This window comes from Aegilops tauschii, chromosome 1 (assembly GCF_002575655.3).
Source record: "Aegilops tauschii subsp. strangulata cultivar AL8/78 chromosome 1, Aet v6.0, whole genome shotgun sequence".
NCBI lineage: Eukaryota > Viridiplantae > Streptophyta > Magnoliopsida > Poales > Poaceae > Aegilops > Aegilops tauschii.
In genome coordinates, this window is record NC_053035.3 from 490,170,491 (window position 1) to 490,184,488 (window position 13,998).

General features: G+C 45.6%; 1 long non-coding RNA gene and 1 pseudogene across 1 annotated transcript; one reads left to right on the forward strand and one right to left on the reverse strand.

The window, feature by feature from the left end:
• Positions 1–738: 738 nt before the first annotated feature.
• Positions 739–5,264, reverse strand: LOC120966182 (uncharacterized). The gene is made up of 4 exons (XR_005759396.3): positions 4,916–5,264; positions 3,294–4,576; positions 2,509–2,668; positions 739–1,066 (listed from the first exon to the last, which is right to left on the reverse strand). It is a non-coding gene; the product is annotated as an uncharacterized lncRNA (long non-coding RNA).
• A 2,563-nt stretch (positions 5,265–7,827) lies between these two features.
• Positions 7,828–9,778, forward strand: LOC141039183 (uncharacterized; annotated as a pseudogene).
• Positions 9,779–13,998: the final 4,220 nt, after the last annotated feature.

Genomic DNA, 13,998 nt, shown 5'->3' on the forward strand with positions numbered 1-13,998 from the left:
GAGGCGAGCGATGGAGAAGGAAGAAGGAGATGTGTTGCAGATAAGGAAAGGGGTGAGCTGTTTCTGGCCGCATGATTGCGATCCATCTCGCGGCTTGCGTGAGACCGGCGTAACGGTTCGGCCGGTGCCCCGGCTGGAAACGTTTCCCAAAAAAATATCATATGACACCCAATTTACTATGACCAGATTCGTCTTTTTTCTTATGATGGAATTCATCTAATTCAAGGGATGACGAACTAAACTCACCAACCCCACAACAGGCACCCATACTCTACAAAACCTGAAGGACAACAAAGAAAGGATTGCCAGCTAGGGATTTCTTGAGTCGCCATCGATCTGCCATTCAGGTATTGCCACCTACTGGTTTCCTTGCAGTACATGATTTTTCCTTATTTGCTCTTCGTCGCGGCCTACTAGGCAGATTGAGGTACCAATTCATTTGAGTGAATTGCAAAAAAGCATCACATCTTAAGTTCATTTTGTAGAATTGCCACCACATTTTTTGCTCGGCCCAAAAATATACCATTTTTCTTACTAAGATTCTTAATAAACACTGACGATCAGTTGAGACCATTTTAATTTGATTTTTGACATGCCCGGTCAGCTGGTCAGGTCCACAAGGCACTAAGAGTCAGCAACACTAGATCGGGATCGCAGCTTGACGCGAGGGTGCCGGTCCCATCATTTTGATCAAGCAGATAATGGTAAGTTATTAGGAATCCCGGTGTAGCATATGCATTACTACAGGATAACATATGCATATTTAGTAGATCAGATAACTAACACTGGAACTACAGCATAATTTGTTCATAATTTACAATAACTATTGAGTAATAAATCCATCCAAAGGTGTCTCATAGTGGTGATCACACATAATTTACAATAAAGATAAGGTATTGATCCAAAACGCCTCTGCAGAGGCATCACGCCTATATACGATAATATTACTCGAGAAACAAAAAAGAACTTCATCTTCGTATGCGGTTGAAACATCAGTCGCATTCACCACAGTTCAAGCTCACATGAACACTATTGTTGTCCTCGTGATAAAGCAGAAGGATTTAGCCTGAGTAAGTGCAGCATGGCATAAAGTTCAGCACAAAAGCAGTCTGATTAATAGTAACAGAGCATATATTCCAGTGCTAAAGAGTTTCAAAAGCAGACATAGTGACAATGAGGTTAATATTGAGTAGGCAAACCACATACAGGGCTAACCCAAGATTGCCTAAGTAGGCTATTTTCCATACAAAGCAACAAAAGTTTGAGATAGCATCTAGTAGTTTTAATGCAACATAATATTAAGAGGTAGGCATTACTAAAGAAGGCAGGCCTTCGAATAGAAGTTCACTCAAACAACATACTCAGAAGTAGGCACGTGAGAGGCCTGTGAGATTAACAATAGAGATAGTATGATATTTTCAGGACAATCACCAATTCACAATAACAATCTGCAGAAGTAAAGGATCATGGAAAATGGAATCACGCTTACACCGCAACATTTAATCGAGGTAGATTATACAACAGGGTGTGATGTGAAGCTCACATCTGTAAGAGCATCTCTAGCAGACCCCGCATCCCGCCGGCCTGCAAAACGCGTTTGCAGTTCCAAAAATACGGCTTTGCGGGCCGGCGCGGACGGTCGCAGATGTAGACCCCGCATAACGAACCCGTAAAAAAGAATATTTGCATATATTCTTTCCCGTGTCTTCTTCTTCCTCTCGCCTGTGTTCATAGTCAGCTCCCGTCGTCCATGGTAGTCGCCGAATCGATCCAGGAGCCAACTCCTCCGTTGCCGGATGGATCCGGGGGCTAGCTAGCTAGCTTGTTCGTGGCCGGATGGATCGAGGACCTTGCTAGCTAGCTAGCTAGCTAGCTCGTTCGTGGCCGGATGGATCAGGAGCTTGCTAGCTAGCTCGTTCGTGGCCGCGTAGCTGCTCGAGTCTCCAGCCACTGCTCCAGCGATCTACTCTGCAAGCCGACGCTGCTGCAGCGGTAAACGACAAGTTTCCGGCGAGATTCCGACGAGTTCCGTGGCGGAAGATCACCGGAGCCCGTGTGCGCACGGCGGAATTTCCTTGTGCGTAGTGTTGACCGGTTTGCAGTCCCCCTTATATTTTGCCTCCAAATCTACAGAATAAAGGGTCGTGGGGATGGATTTTCAGGGGCCTGCAAATTTTTTACGGGTTTGACCGCTTTTGCGGGGTCTATTCGGGACGTTTTTTGACACCATGAAACTGAAAACGCGGATTTTTAAGGGTTTGACCGCTTTTGCGGGGTCTGCTAGAGATGCTCTAAGAAAGTTACAACCAACAGATACAGGGCAGTGTATGATCAGAATAAGAAGCATAAACAACACATGCATTTTGGAGAGGGTATTGAAGATAAATCAAATCTATCTGGTTCCTAACCATTTATGTGGGGTTACATGATGTATTCAACAGCCATGACAATAGTGCGGGTAATTTAAGGATACAGAATTATACAGGGAATTTAAGGATAAAGATTTACTTGTCTGCTGAGTGGGTTCAGAGCGACGAACGTGAATGATGTTAAGGAGGTCAACAGCCACACTGCCAGATCACTGCAGTTCCGTCACTCGACACCATAACCGACGGTGGTGTCCTCTACTGGTTTGATTCAAACTATCAATGGTATGCCTCCTCCTTCCCTGCATAAACATCTGGGAATAAATTCATCTACAGGGTCAAAAATAGATGATGGATTAACGCGTATTCAGAACTTGGAACGAAGGAAATTTTTCTACAACTGTGGAGTAAGCAGGACAATGGCTGCAAGTAAAATAGAAATATATAAAAAAAATTGGAAGTGGCATTAACCTTGTGGGACAAAACTCACGCTTGAGCAATAGGAGCATACGAAGGTGAGCTAAAAAAAATAACAATCATTCAACAGTAGCCAGGAGGACCAAGGACTAACTAATGGACGAAGAGAATTATGTAGCCGAACTTTACTACAAATAGGTAGCTAGATAAGCTGTTATAAAAAACGACCATAATTAGTAGCTGAAGGATTGTTTCTTGATTCCCTTAGTCCTGGCAGACATGTGCACCAATTGCCAGCTAAATTGGGAGCATGATAATATTTTTTTGGCGATGAATAAATTACGTGATGCCTTTCACTACTAATAAAGTAGTTCTGGTGAGGAATTATTAAAATAAATGAAGTGCAGATGATAGCTTGAGTGTAGAACACTTTAGAATAGACAATTTCACTCCAGTGGCAATATGATATGATCAGCTGCATAGTTTTGAGGTTTATATGCTTTGACTTACCATGGTTTCCATGCCTTCTGTCACAGCTTCCAAAAGCTTGTAAAGTAGTCACGATCATCTCAATCATCATGGAGAACCTTGATGGTAGAGTAGAAATTACAATGAGACTACCATAGCTACCTCCCAGATATTTTGATTAGGCCAAGCTTTCCATTAGACGACGAGCAGCTTGAACCATCTGTCAACCAAGTTAATTTAATGATGCTTCCATTGTTCTAAATGGAGTGCGCCTATTGACTGCATTCAGGACTGCGTTCACTCTTCCTTCAAAAAAAAAATATGCGAGGAGATTCAGGTAACCTTGCATATCGGATACAAAATATATAGCATTTATATCATTGAATCATATATCAGTCACAAAAAAGATCTATTCATTGGTATAATTATTGGATCTATCTAATTAAAAAAGGCAGCAAGCAACATAAAAATTCATTAGAAATAGATGGTATTCCATATAGAAATCTACTCAAAAGGAAAAAGAATTGAACATACAAGATTAGGTACAGGCAAGGAAAGAGTTTCATTACTAAGAGATCATGCATAACCAATCTGTGTCATCACAGATGTAGCCTGCTCCAAATCCTTTAATTCCAAATAGAAACTGTAACCTGCTCCAAAGGCTACTGCTTTGTGCTATGTTTTATTTACTGTGTGCTCTGGAAAACAAACAAAACAAAGACTCATAGGCCCGGAACACACAATATTTTTTCGATAAAGTTAACACTTAATAGACACCAGTTAATTACCAAATTTATCATCATTTCTGGTGAACAATAATAAACAGCGGACTCATATATGGTTTTGGTATGTAAGTAATTATCTCCATAAGAGCTTCACACGCATGCAGACAGCAGTGTAGTAATTCTCTCTCCATAAGAGCTAGCTTCAGTTGCAGTATCAATGATTAGTTTGATACACATGATATTTAGGATCAGACCAGAAAGCGAATGGAAGAACATCATGTATTTTTAGAGAAAATCAATTGCTCAACCACATCAATTAGAGAAAGCGAATGGAACAACATCATGTATTTTTTAGAGAAAATCAATTGCTCATGTATAGGTGCACATCAGCACGAAAACTGGAAGGACAAAAAAAGAAGGAAGAATTAACTTTTCCATGGCGGCAACCGAGCAAACAGTTGACGACAGACGGCGGATGCGAGGCGTGCGGTCAGAACTGGAACCAACTGCAACACGACCATGAAATCATCCCGGCCAGGAGGAACGGCCGTGAGAAGGAGGATGGATGGAAGGGACCACGTTCCTGGCCTTCTTGGTCGGCTGCATATAAATGGACAAAATTTATTTGAGCAAACAAAGCAAAATCCTGATATACGTCATGCAAGTTAGTAAGTTACACACTCCAGTCTACATATCACTAATATACATGCCATTCACAATTTCATTCTTCGTGGCCTGCCTGCTAATTGCATTGGGACAGATTTTTAGAAGAAGCTAATCTCAATTAATCTAACCTCACCATGTAGAGAACCAATTTGGACGTGCTTCATTCAGCTTGGTCAGAACATGGCCACACTATACATCCATTGGCTCAAGTGTTTGCTACGCTCACAAATCTGGACATTGCACCAGAGAGCAGAGGGGAGTGGCGAGCTGTACCTGAGCGGGGACGGCTCGCCGAGGAACTCGGGCTCCTTGTCGCCGGTGGCTACGTTCCTGGCCTTCTTAGTCGCCGGCGCCGCATGCCCCTCCTCCTCCTGCTGCTCCCAGGAGGCGGCCATCTCCTCATCCTCCCCGAGCGCCAGCTCCTCGTCAGCGAGAGGGGTGGAGAAGGAGACGATCCGACGGCGACAGGGCAGGGAGGCGGTCCAGGGTTTGGAAGGAGAGAGAGAGGTGAGGCGGGAGGAAGAGGAGAGGGGCGGCGCGAGGTCGTGGATGGGTGCCCGAGCGAGCGGCGGCGGCGGCGGCGGGGCAGGGAGGCGGGCACGGGAGGGAGAGAGAGAGGCGGGGCGGGACGAAGAGAGGAGAGCGGGCTGGAGGGGAGGGGAACGACCCGATGTTCGGGCTCCACGGTCTCATCCCTGCCTGCGCTATCAGATCTTTTCTCAACCAGGTGAAATGACTAAAATGCCCTCGGCGGGACATGGAAATTACAGGCGGTGGCACGCTGGAGGGCATACTATTCATTGTAGCAGTGTCACCTCTTCATCCGACGGCTACGGCCATCCGAGGGCGAGATCCGACGGCCGAGAAAGCATCAAGTAAACTATCCGACGGCCGAGAGTCGCTAAACTCTGAGAACGTCCATGTTCTTCCTAGATACTTATATCAGGATTTGCGATGGCCGTTAAGTCAGATGTGGGGCACACACGTCAGAGTTAATACTATTCTATTATATACCGTTCTCCTTTATGGTATTTCGTTCGAACGTTATGCGTGCAGAGGGCTGGCGCTGGAAGGAGAACACCGTGCACCAGCCAGAGCACCATGCCACGGTCACCAGCTGTTTCCCCACACAGTCACACACACGGCATCGTCCGTTTCGGCCGGCCACCATGGCCAGCTCGAGCTCTCCCTGCTCTGCACATGAGTGCACACGCATGCGCGGCTGCACCGTGGGTTGCGCATGGTGCAACACACGGAAACCAGTAGACTATCCTGGTGCAACACACGCCATCGTCATGTTGCAACACGCCATGTTTCCGTCTCCGCCACGCTGGAAAACTACGGGCACGTACCAAGGCCGGTCGCCGCTTAATTGTAGAATAGTGCTGGACTGCTCGAGGCGGCCGCCGGTCGCCCGGCAGGGGGAGCAGAGCACAACGTTGCCATGCCTTCATCTTCAGAAAATATAAATCATCCACATCCTCTGTAAACGTAAAACATTGTGCAATTTGAATTGTGGTGGTACGCTTGTATTGCTGCTTTGGCTATCTGCTGTTCGGGGACAGCCAGGACTCGGGTGAAAGTAGGCACCAGCTACCGCTTGAATTGGATGAATTTCATCATAAGAAAAAAAAGGAATTTGTTCATAGTAAATTGGGTGTCATATTATTTTGAGAAAAGTATGTTTTTCGTCCCTCAAGTTCCCAAAAAGTGCAGACTTCGTCCTTCAACTTTTTTGGGTCTACTTTTGGTCCCTCAAGTTCCAAAACGGTCAAGTTTCGTCCGAATTCCGGTTTCGCTAGAAAACAGGACACGTGGCGTGGTATTCTCTCTCCCCTCACTTGCCACGTCCGACCCGCCGTTGGGTCAAACAGACCGCCCGCGCTACGCCGTCAGCTCACTCTCCCCCTTTCCCTTTCCTCTGTGACCTCTCTCCCAAACCCTAGGCTTGGCGGCGGCGGATCCCGATTTGGCGTGGTGGTCGGCGTTGGCGTCGGAGCCAGGGACGGTGGCGCCCTTGAGAAAAGCTACCACCGGCAGACCTTCAGGTATGTTTTTTTGCGTATATTGTTTAGGATTCGTAGGTAGATGCCATCCACTTAGGTTGTAGCCGAATCTGAAATTTGTGTCCATCTATTGTAGGGAGTAATGGATCCTCTGGATTTAATTCATGTCATGTTCCATTATAATGGCGAATTTGTGAATAATGGGAACCACATGATGTATTTGGGAGGCAGTGAAGCTATGTCAGACATTGACAGAGATAAGCTTTCTTTGCCCGAGCTTTTGGGGCATTTAAGAGATCATTGCACTGATGTGGAGGGGATACAATGTCAGTTATATTGGTTAGTTCCAGGAAAAGAGATGAATGATGGACTTGTTTTTCTGCATGATGACAACACTGTTCTTAAGATGGCTGAGTTTGTTTGTGATGGAGGAGTTGCAGATGTGTATGTTGAGAAGCATGCTCCTGCTGATGGGGAAGAAACAGCTGCAACAGCATGCTCTGCTGGAGAGGAAGAGGAACAGTTCACCCCTTTAAGTGTAGTTATGCCAGAAGAGCAAGTGCCCAGATTAGATGGGAATACTGATGCACAAGATGGAGAGTCTGATGAAGAGGACAGTGATTATATACCTGATGATGAGTCAGCATCTGAGGATGATGAAGAAGCAAGAAAGATCAATGCTGACTATGTAGAGTACAAGAAGAAACTCAGGGCTGGCAACATTGACATTTTAGATGAAGTGTTCATTACAGATGCAGCAGTAGGTTCAAGGGAAAATGTTGGAGAGGATGCAGCTGCTGAAAGCTACTCGGACAGCTCAGATTTTGATGACTCTTTTGAAGAAAACAGTGATGGAGAGGCTATCAGCAAACCAAAAAAATATCCTGTGTACAAAGACAGAGGAGAAGTACGAGAGTTCTGTCTTGGAATGAAATTTGAATCAAAGGAAGAGTTCAGAAAAGCAATAATTACTTATGGACTGCATCACAGAAGGTTAATTAGGTTTAAGAAAAATGATTCTGTAAGGTGCAGAGCAGAGTGTGATTGGGGGACATGTCCCTGGTTCTGTTTACTAAGTAGGACAAGTAGGTGCAATAGTTGGCAGGTGACATCTTTCATAGATAAATATTGTTGCCCAAAAAGGAAGGACAACAAGCTGGTCACTTCAGTGAGGATTGCACAAAAATATGATAAGCTCATTAGAGGGCACCCAGGATGGAAGATTGACAGCTTGAAAGCACATGTGCAAGAGGACATGTTTGCAAATGTGAGCACATCACAAATTAAGAGAGCAAAACAAATTGTGAAGCAGAGAGTGTATGATTCCACCAAGTTCCAATACTCAAAAGTGTTTGATTATCAGTTGGAATTGCTGAGGAGCAATCCAGGAAGCACTGTTGTTGTCAAACTTGATCCAAAGGAAAGAGTACCGACATTTCTGAGAATGTATGTGTGCTTGGCTGCTCTGAAAGAAGGTTTCAAGGCAGGTTGTAGAAAAGTAGTAGGAATGGATGGATGTTTTTTCAAAGGAGCAACAAATGGAGAGCTGCTCTGTGCTATAGGGAGGGATGCAAATAACCAAATGTACCCAATTGCATGGGCAGTAGTTGAGAAGGAGAATAATGACTCATGGGATTGGTTCTGTGATTTACTGTTTAGAGATTTGGAAGTGGAAGATGGTCAAGGCTGGGTGTTCATATCTGACCAGCAGAAAGTGAGTGCTACATAATTTATTTTTGGAAATTATTTCAATTTATTTTGGAAATGCTAATTTATTGCTACTTTTTGCAAATTGGAAATGCTAATTAACAATTTATTTTTATTTTTTCAGGGAATTATAACAGCAGTTCAGAACTGGGCACCATTGGCTGAGCATAGGAATTGTGCCAGACATATATATGCTAACTGGAGACTTAAATTCAGAAACAAGGACTGGCAGAAATTGTTCTAGAGATGTGCAAAAGCATCAAATGTAGCTCTGTTTAATCATGCTAGGGAGAAGTTGGCCAAGGAAACTGTTATGGGTGCAAGGGCTGTCACTAAAACAGACCCATGTCACTGGAGCAGAGCATGGATGAGGTTAGGATCCAACTGTGATAGTGTAGACAACAACATGTGTGAGAGCTTTAATAAGTGGATTGTGGAAGCTAGATTCTTTGCTGTTATTACTATGCAAGAGACCATTAGAAGGAAAATCATGGTAAGGATACAAGAGAACAATGACAAGTGGCCAAAGTGGAGTGGTACTATCTGTCCAAACATTATGAAAAAACTTGAAAAGATGATCAATGAGTCAGCTCATTGCACTGCCATATCTAATGGCAACAACTGCTTTGAAGTGACACAAAGAGTGCAGTATAGATTCAAAGTTGATTTGACCAACTGGACATGTAGCTGTAGGTACTGGCAGCTCTCTGGTTTACCATGTGCACATGCTGTGTGTGCTATACACATGGTCACAAATGACATTTCTAGCTATGTTGCTAGCTGCTTTTCAGTGGAGAATTTCAAGGCAACATACTCACACTTCCTCCAGCCAGTAGATGGTATGGCAACTTGGCCTGAATCCAACAGACCTAGGCCAGCAGCTCCAGGATATGTAAAAATGCCAGGAAGGCCAAGAACTGAGAGGAAGAAAGGGAAGGGAGAGAAACCCACTGCACCTAAGCACAGGATGGGTAAAGTTGGCACAATCAGTAGATGCTCTGTTTGCAAATGCACAGGTCACAACAAAACAAAGTGTACTGCTCCTAAACCATCTGCTAGCAGTGCCCCAACTGCTAGGAATTCTAGTGCAAAGCCAACTACAAAGGGCAGTTCTAGGCCAGCTACAAAGGCTAGTCCTGTGCAACCCTCACAGGAAAGCACAAATGTGAGTAGCAAGAGAAAAGCTCCATCAGACATTCCATCTACTTCAAGAAGGCCACCTTCAAATGTTAGCAGATTCAAGCCTTTCAAACCACCTCAGAGCAAGGTCACTGCTACCTCAAAGGCCACTGTGAAGAATGTTCATGTCAATGTTAGCAGCAGCTCTGGAGTTACTATGAATTTCAGTTCTGGAGCTGCTAACACCAACTTCACTGGAGCAAATAAAAGAGCAAAAAAAGTGCCCAGCAAGCTGCTTGAGTGAGGCCAGTGTGTATGTTCAGAAAACCTGTGTGTTTGTTTCCTTCTTATCTCATGTCTCCAGTTAAATTTGAACACTATGCTTTGTTTCCTTCAGAAAACCTGTTGTTTGTGTACTGAACAAGATGAACCTGGGCTACTTGTTCTAGCACTTACAATTGTGTGCTTGCTCTCATTTCCTGTTGAATATGTGTGCCTACTTGCTGTCCAAATGCCAAAAAGAGATCAAGCCAATATGTACAACATAGAGCACAATTTAGTACAGAATAATTCAGTGCTTATAATATCAACTGAAATAGGTACAATTGGTCAGTGCTTATAAGCACAACAAACTAACATACATAGCATCTTAGCCTATTACATTCAGCCTTACAAAAACATTACATTTTCAGTCCAATAAGCACAGCTAGCACTGCAAATAAAGCTATATTGCTACCAACTAACACCCAGATAAACAGATCCTTCTTGTTTAGCTCCATCTTCATTGCCTTCGTCTTGGATATCATCTTCTGCTGCATTTTCTTCTCTTTTTCTTCCATGTCAGATATCTTTTCGGCCAACATGAGCTCCAATTCCATCTTACAATCTTCAGCCTTCAACTTTTCTGCATAAAGTGCATTGATAGATCTCTGCACTGGTGCAGGCCATTCAGGATCATACCACATCAGAAAATCACATGCTTGTTCATCCTAAAATTCAAATAAATTGCATCAGTTCATCCGAACATTACAATGCATATTTGGTAGAAAGAAATGAATGTGACAACTAAATTCACCTCCCGCATGCAACAAATGAACCTTCTGCCTGTGTTCACACCTTCATAAGCAACCTTTCTCACCGGCAAAAATCCACAAAAACAACTAAAATTGCTCTCGGTTTCAATGCCGCAAAACTCTGGATCTTCAATTGCGAGTGGCACTTTGCCAGATATCAGTTCCTCAGGCATATAGACCTATTCAACGACAAACAACACCCAACAGCACCTCCCCTTAGTCCCTCAATCACCAGGGAAGAACCCTAAATCCCCAAATCCCTAACCCTAGATCACAAATTGGCACTTACCTGTGTAGGAGCACAACTGCTTCTGTCCGCACTCATCCACCCAAGGACCTCCTCGCGAGTTCGCATGGCGCCGGCGGGGAAGGGGAACAAGGCGCTGGCGGCGAGCAAGGCGACGATGCCGGGCAAGGCGACGGCGAGGTCGGGACGGAGAGAGAGCAGAGGAAGAGAAGAGCGCGAGGGGGAGAGTGAGCTGACGGCGTCGCTCGGGCGGTCTGTTTGACCCAACGGCGGGTCGGATGTGGCAAGTGAGGGGAAAGAGAATACCACGCCACGTGTCCTGTTTTCTAGCGAAACCGGAATTCAGACGAAACTTGACCGGTTTTGGAACTTGAGGGACCAAAAGTAGACCAAAAAAGTTGAAGGACGAAGTCTGCACTTTTTGGGAACTTGAGGGACGAAAAACATACTTTTCTCTATTATTTTTTAGCTGAAGGATGGTCGTAGCGGCGGCTCAAGCTTTGCCTCTGCCACACGCACTATTTTGCTGCCCCGACGGAGGTGTGGCAGATCTGGTCGAGAATGGTCAGCGCCTCTCACGCTCGTTCTCCAATCATGATGAGCAAAACACGTAACGTTGCCCACTCCATGCAATATTTTTCTCTCTCCATGCACTTAATTAATTCATAGGAGGTAAAGTCTGTGTCTCAAACGAACTCGATTATCAGCCAATACTAGCAAGATGCCCGTGCATTGCACGGAACATCAAGATGCTTTTTTTTACAAAACACCTGTTGTGATTGACCCATGTAGGAGTAATCCCATGTGTAAAAACTAATGATATCTCGAGAATTTCATCAAAAAATGATATATCGAGAAAGATGAGAGATAAGGTGAGGAGGAGTGGGGCGCGGTGGTGATTGGTGGTCGGACTTAGCAGAGGCATGGGGATGGACGATGCCGGCAACGGCCACCATGCCAGATTGTTCCAGAGGCTTCCTTTTTTAATTACTCGACAATGAAGTTGTGGGAGATAAGGATGAACGAGAGAGGTGCGGGTATCCTTTTGCAAAATTGCCATAGTTTGCTTTCTATCCGTCAGATATAGATCGGACGGTCTATATTGCAAGATGGCAGGCACACCATCATCACCAACTCTGTTTTTTATAAGAGTAGAGATGGTGTCGATGGATAGGAAGGTTTCGCAAAGCAAAATAGTTTTCAGAATTCACCATAAGATTATACAACATTTGGATTACAATTCTTTTTTTTAAAGAAGTTTCAGATCTATTATCAAAGTTCATCGGAAGTACAAAGCATCTTAAACATAATAAAAAAAACTGTATCGAGATTCCGAAACCACCCAACAACCACTACCGCCGCCAGAACGAGCCGCCGACCCGCCACGGTCTACGCTCTCCAATCGAAGCCTGCTTGACATATCAATGACAACCTGAAAGTCTTTGTGCACGTGCCCCTAAGGACCAGCGCCCTGGAGCCGCGGTCGTCGTCGTTCAACCGTTGAATAGATCTGAATCAACTGGCACAGAATCTCGCGACACAACGAGAAAACCTAAGAGCATCTACAACCAGACTTAATAGATTCGATCCCTCAAATGCTCGCGGACGCGATTGGGCGCGTCCACGTACAGTGAACGGTCACGCATCAAATAAAGCACTCTGCATCCGAGTCTCTCGTATTTGAACCCATAGATCCATACAAAGCCTGCAAAAGAATCCTACGTACTGCCCTAGCCAATCTTCGTCATCGGAGATGTCCACGATGTCGTTGTCGGGCGCCGGATGGACGGGCGCGTAGGAGGGCTCCTGCTCATCCTCCTCCCGCTCGACCTCATCCATGTAGGCGAGCATCTCCTTCTCCTCCGCAGCCTATTGCGCCTCCATCTCCTGCTCAGTGACGGCGCCTGGCCTCCGCAGCCGACTCCAAGCGGAGAGAATCAAGGATGGTCTGCTGCTCCGCTTGCAGATCCGCGTCGCTAGCGTCCCCCACATCTTCCTCCTCCTCCAACTCCTCCTTCGGATCCACTGCATCAGGAGGTAGCCCCGGCGATTTGGGCTTCCCGCCTTGGATCTGCTCAAGTAGCTACAGCCGGCGCTCCAGTGTTAGAAATAGGACCTCCTCATCCGGCAGCATGGGGGGCATGGCTACTAGTGGTGGCGGATGGGGAGTGGAAAGTGGCGGTGGCAGCGGACATGCGGAGGAAAATGTGGAGGGGTAGGGTTTCGGTGCCTACGGTCGGCTTAATAGTTGAGTTATGCACTACGCGGCTCGCCGGAGCGGCGACAACGGTCTGACGGGGGAGATGAGTTTCGGACCGCCGTGTTTCCCTGCGATTCCGCGTGGGACCCTGCCATCAGTCCGACGTGGCGGACGCGCCTGGGCGCCCCCATATTCGGCCCATATTTAGGCTGGATATGAGGGGTGGCGGTCAGCCCAGGCGTTTGAGGCCCGTTTGGGGCGCCTGTCTGGGTCGAAATTTCGTGACCGGTCATTGACTGGGCGGGCCGCCCTGGCATTTGAGGCAGATTTGGGGGCCCCGGCTGTAGATGCTCTAACATTACCGCCCCAAGAAGACGGTAGGAATCTACGCCAGAGCTCCGTCAAAGATGGACGAACTCGGGGAGGATTGGGACCCAAAAGACAAATTCAAAGAAGAAATGTCATCACACATACAAACGCCGCACATGCGAGGACAAAAGAAAAAAAAACTAACCTATAAAGTACTAACCAGAGCAGAGGCACCGGAATTCTGCTCCCCGTCACCGGCCGTCGGAGGGGCAGAGAGAGGGAAGACGAATCGATGGGCTCATTGGTGAAGCCTGGAGGAAAGAGTTTGTTCTAGCGGTCAAGTGATGAGAAAGAAAAACCTAATCTCTACTTTTCGTAAATTTTGATAACAATCTATTGAGCACTTGACACCAAACTTTCTGCACATGAGTTTTGTACTTTGTAGCACCGACCTCTTACGTGTAGATGAAATTAGGTGTGGTGCTACCATGTTTTTCTATGTGCTACGTGGATGATGCAAAGCGGTCTTATTTTGGCAACAAGTGTCCTTTATCCGAACAAGAGAGAAAAGAGAAGGACGTGGCCTTGGCCTATCCAAAGCAGATTAAGACACCAATAATTGTTTTTTAACCAATAATTGTGTTACCATGTACACGTTATACTAGTTGTTTAGTTGTATGAAACTGTTCTCGCCT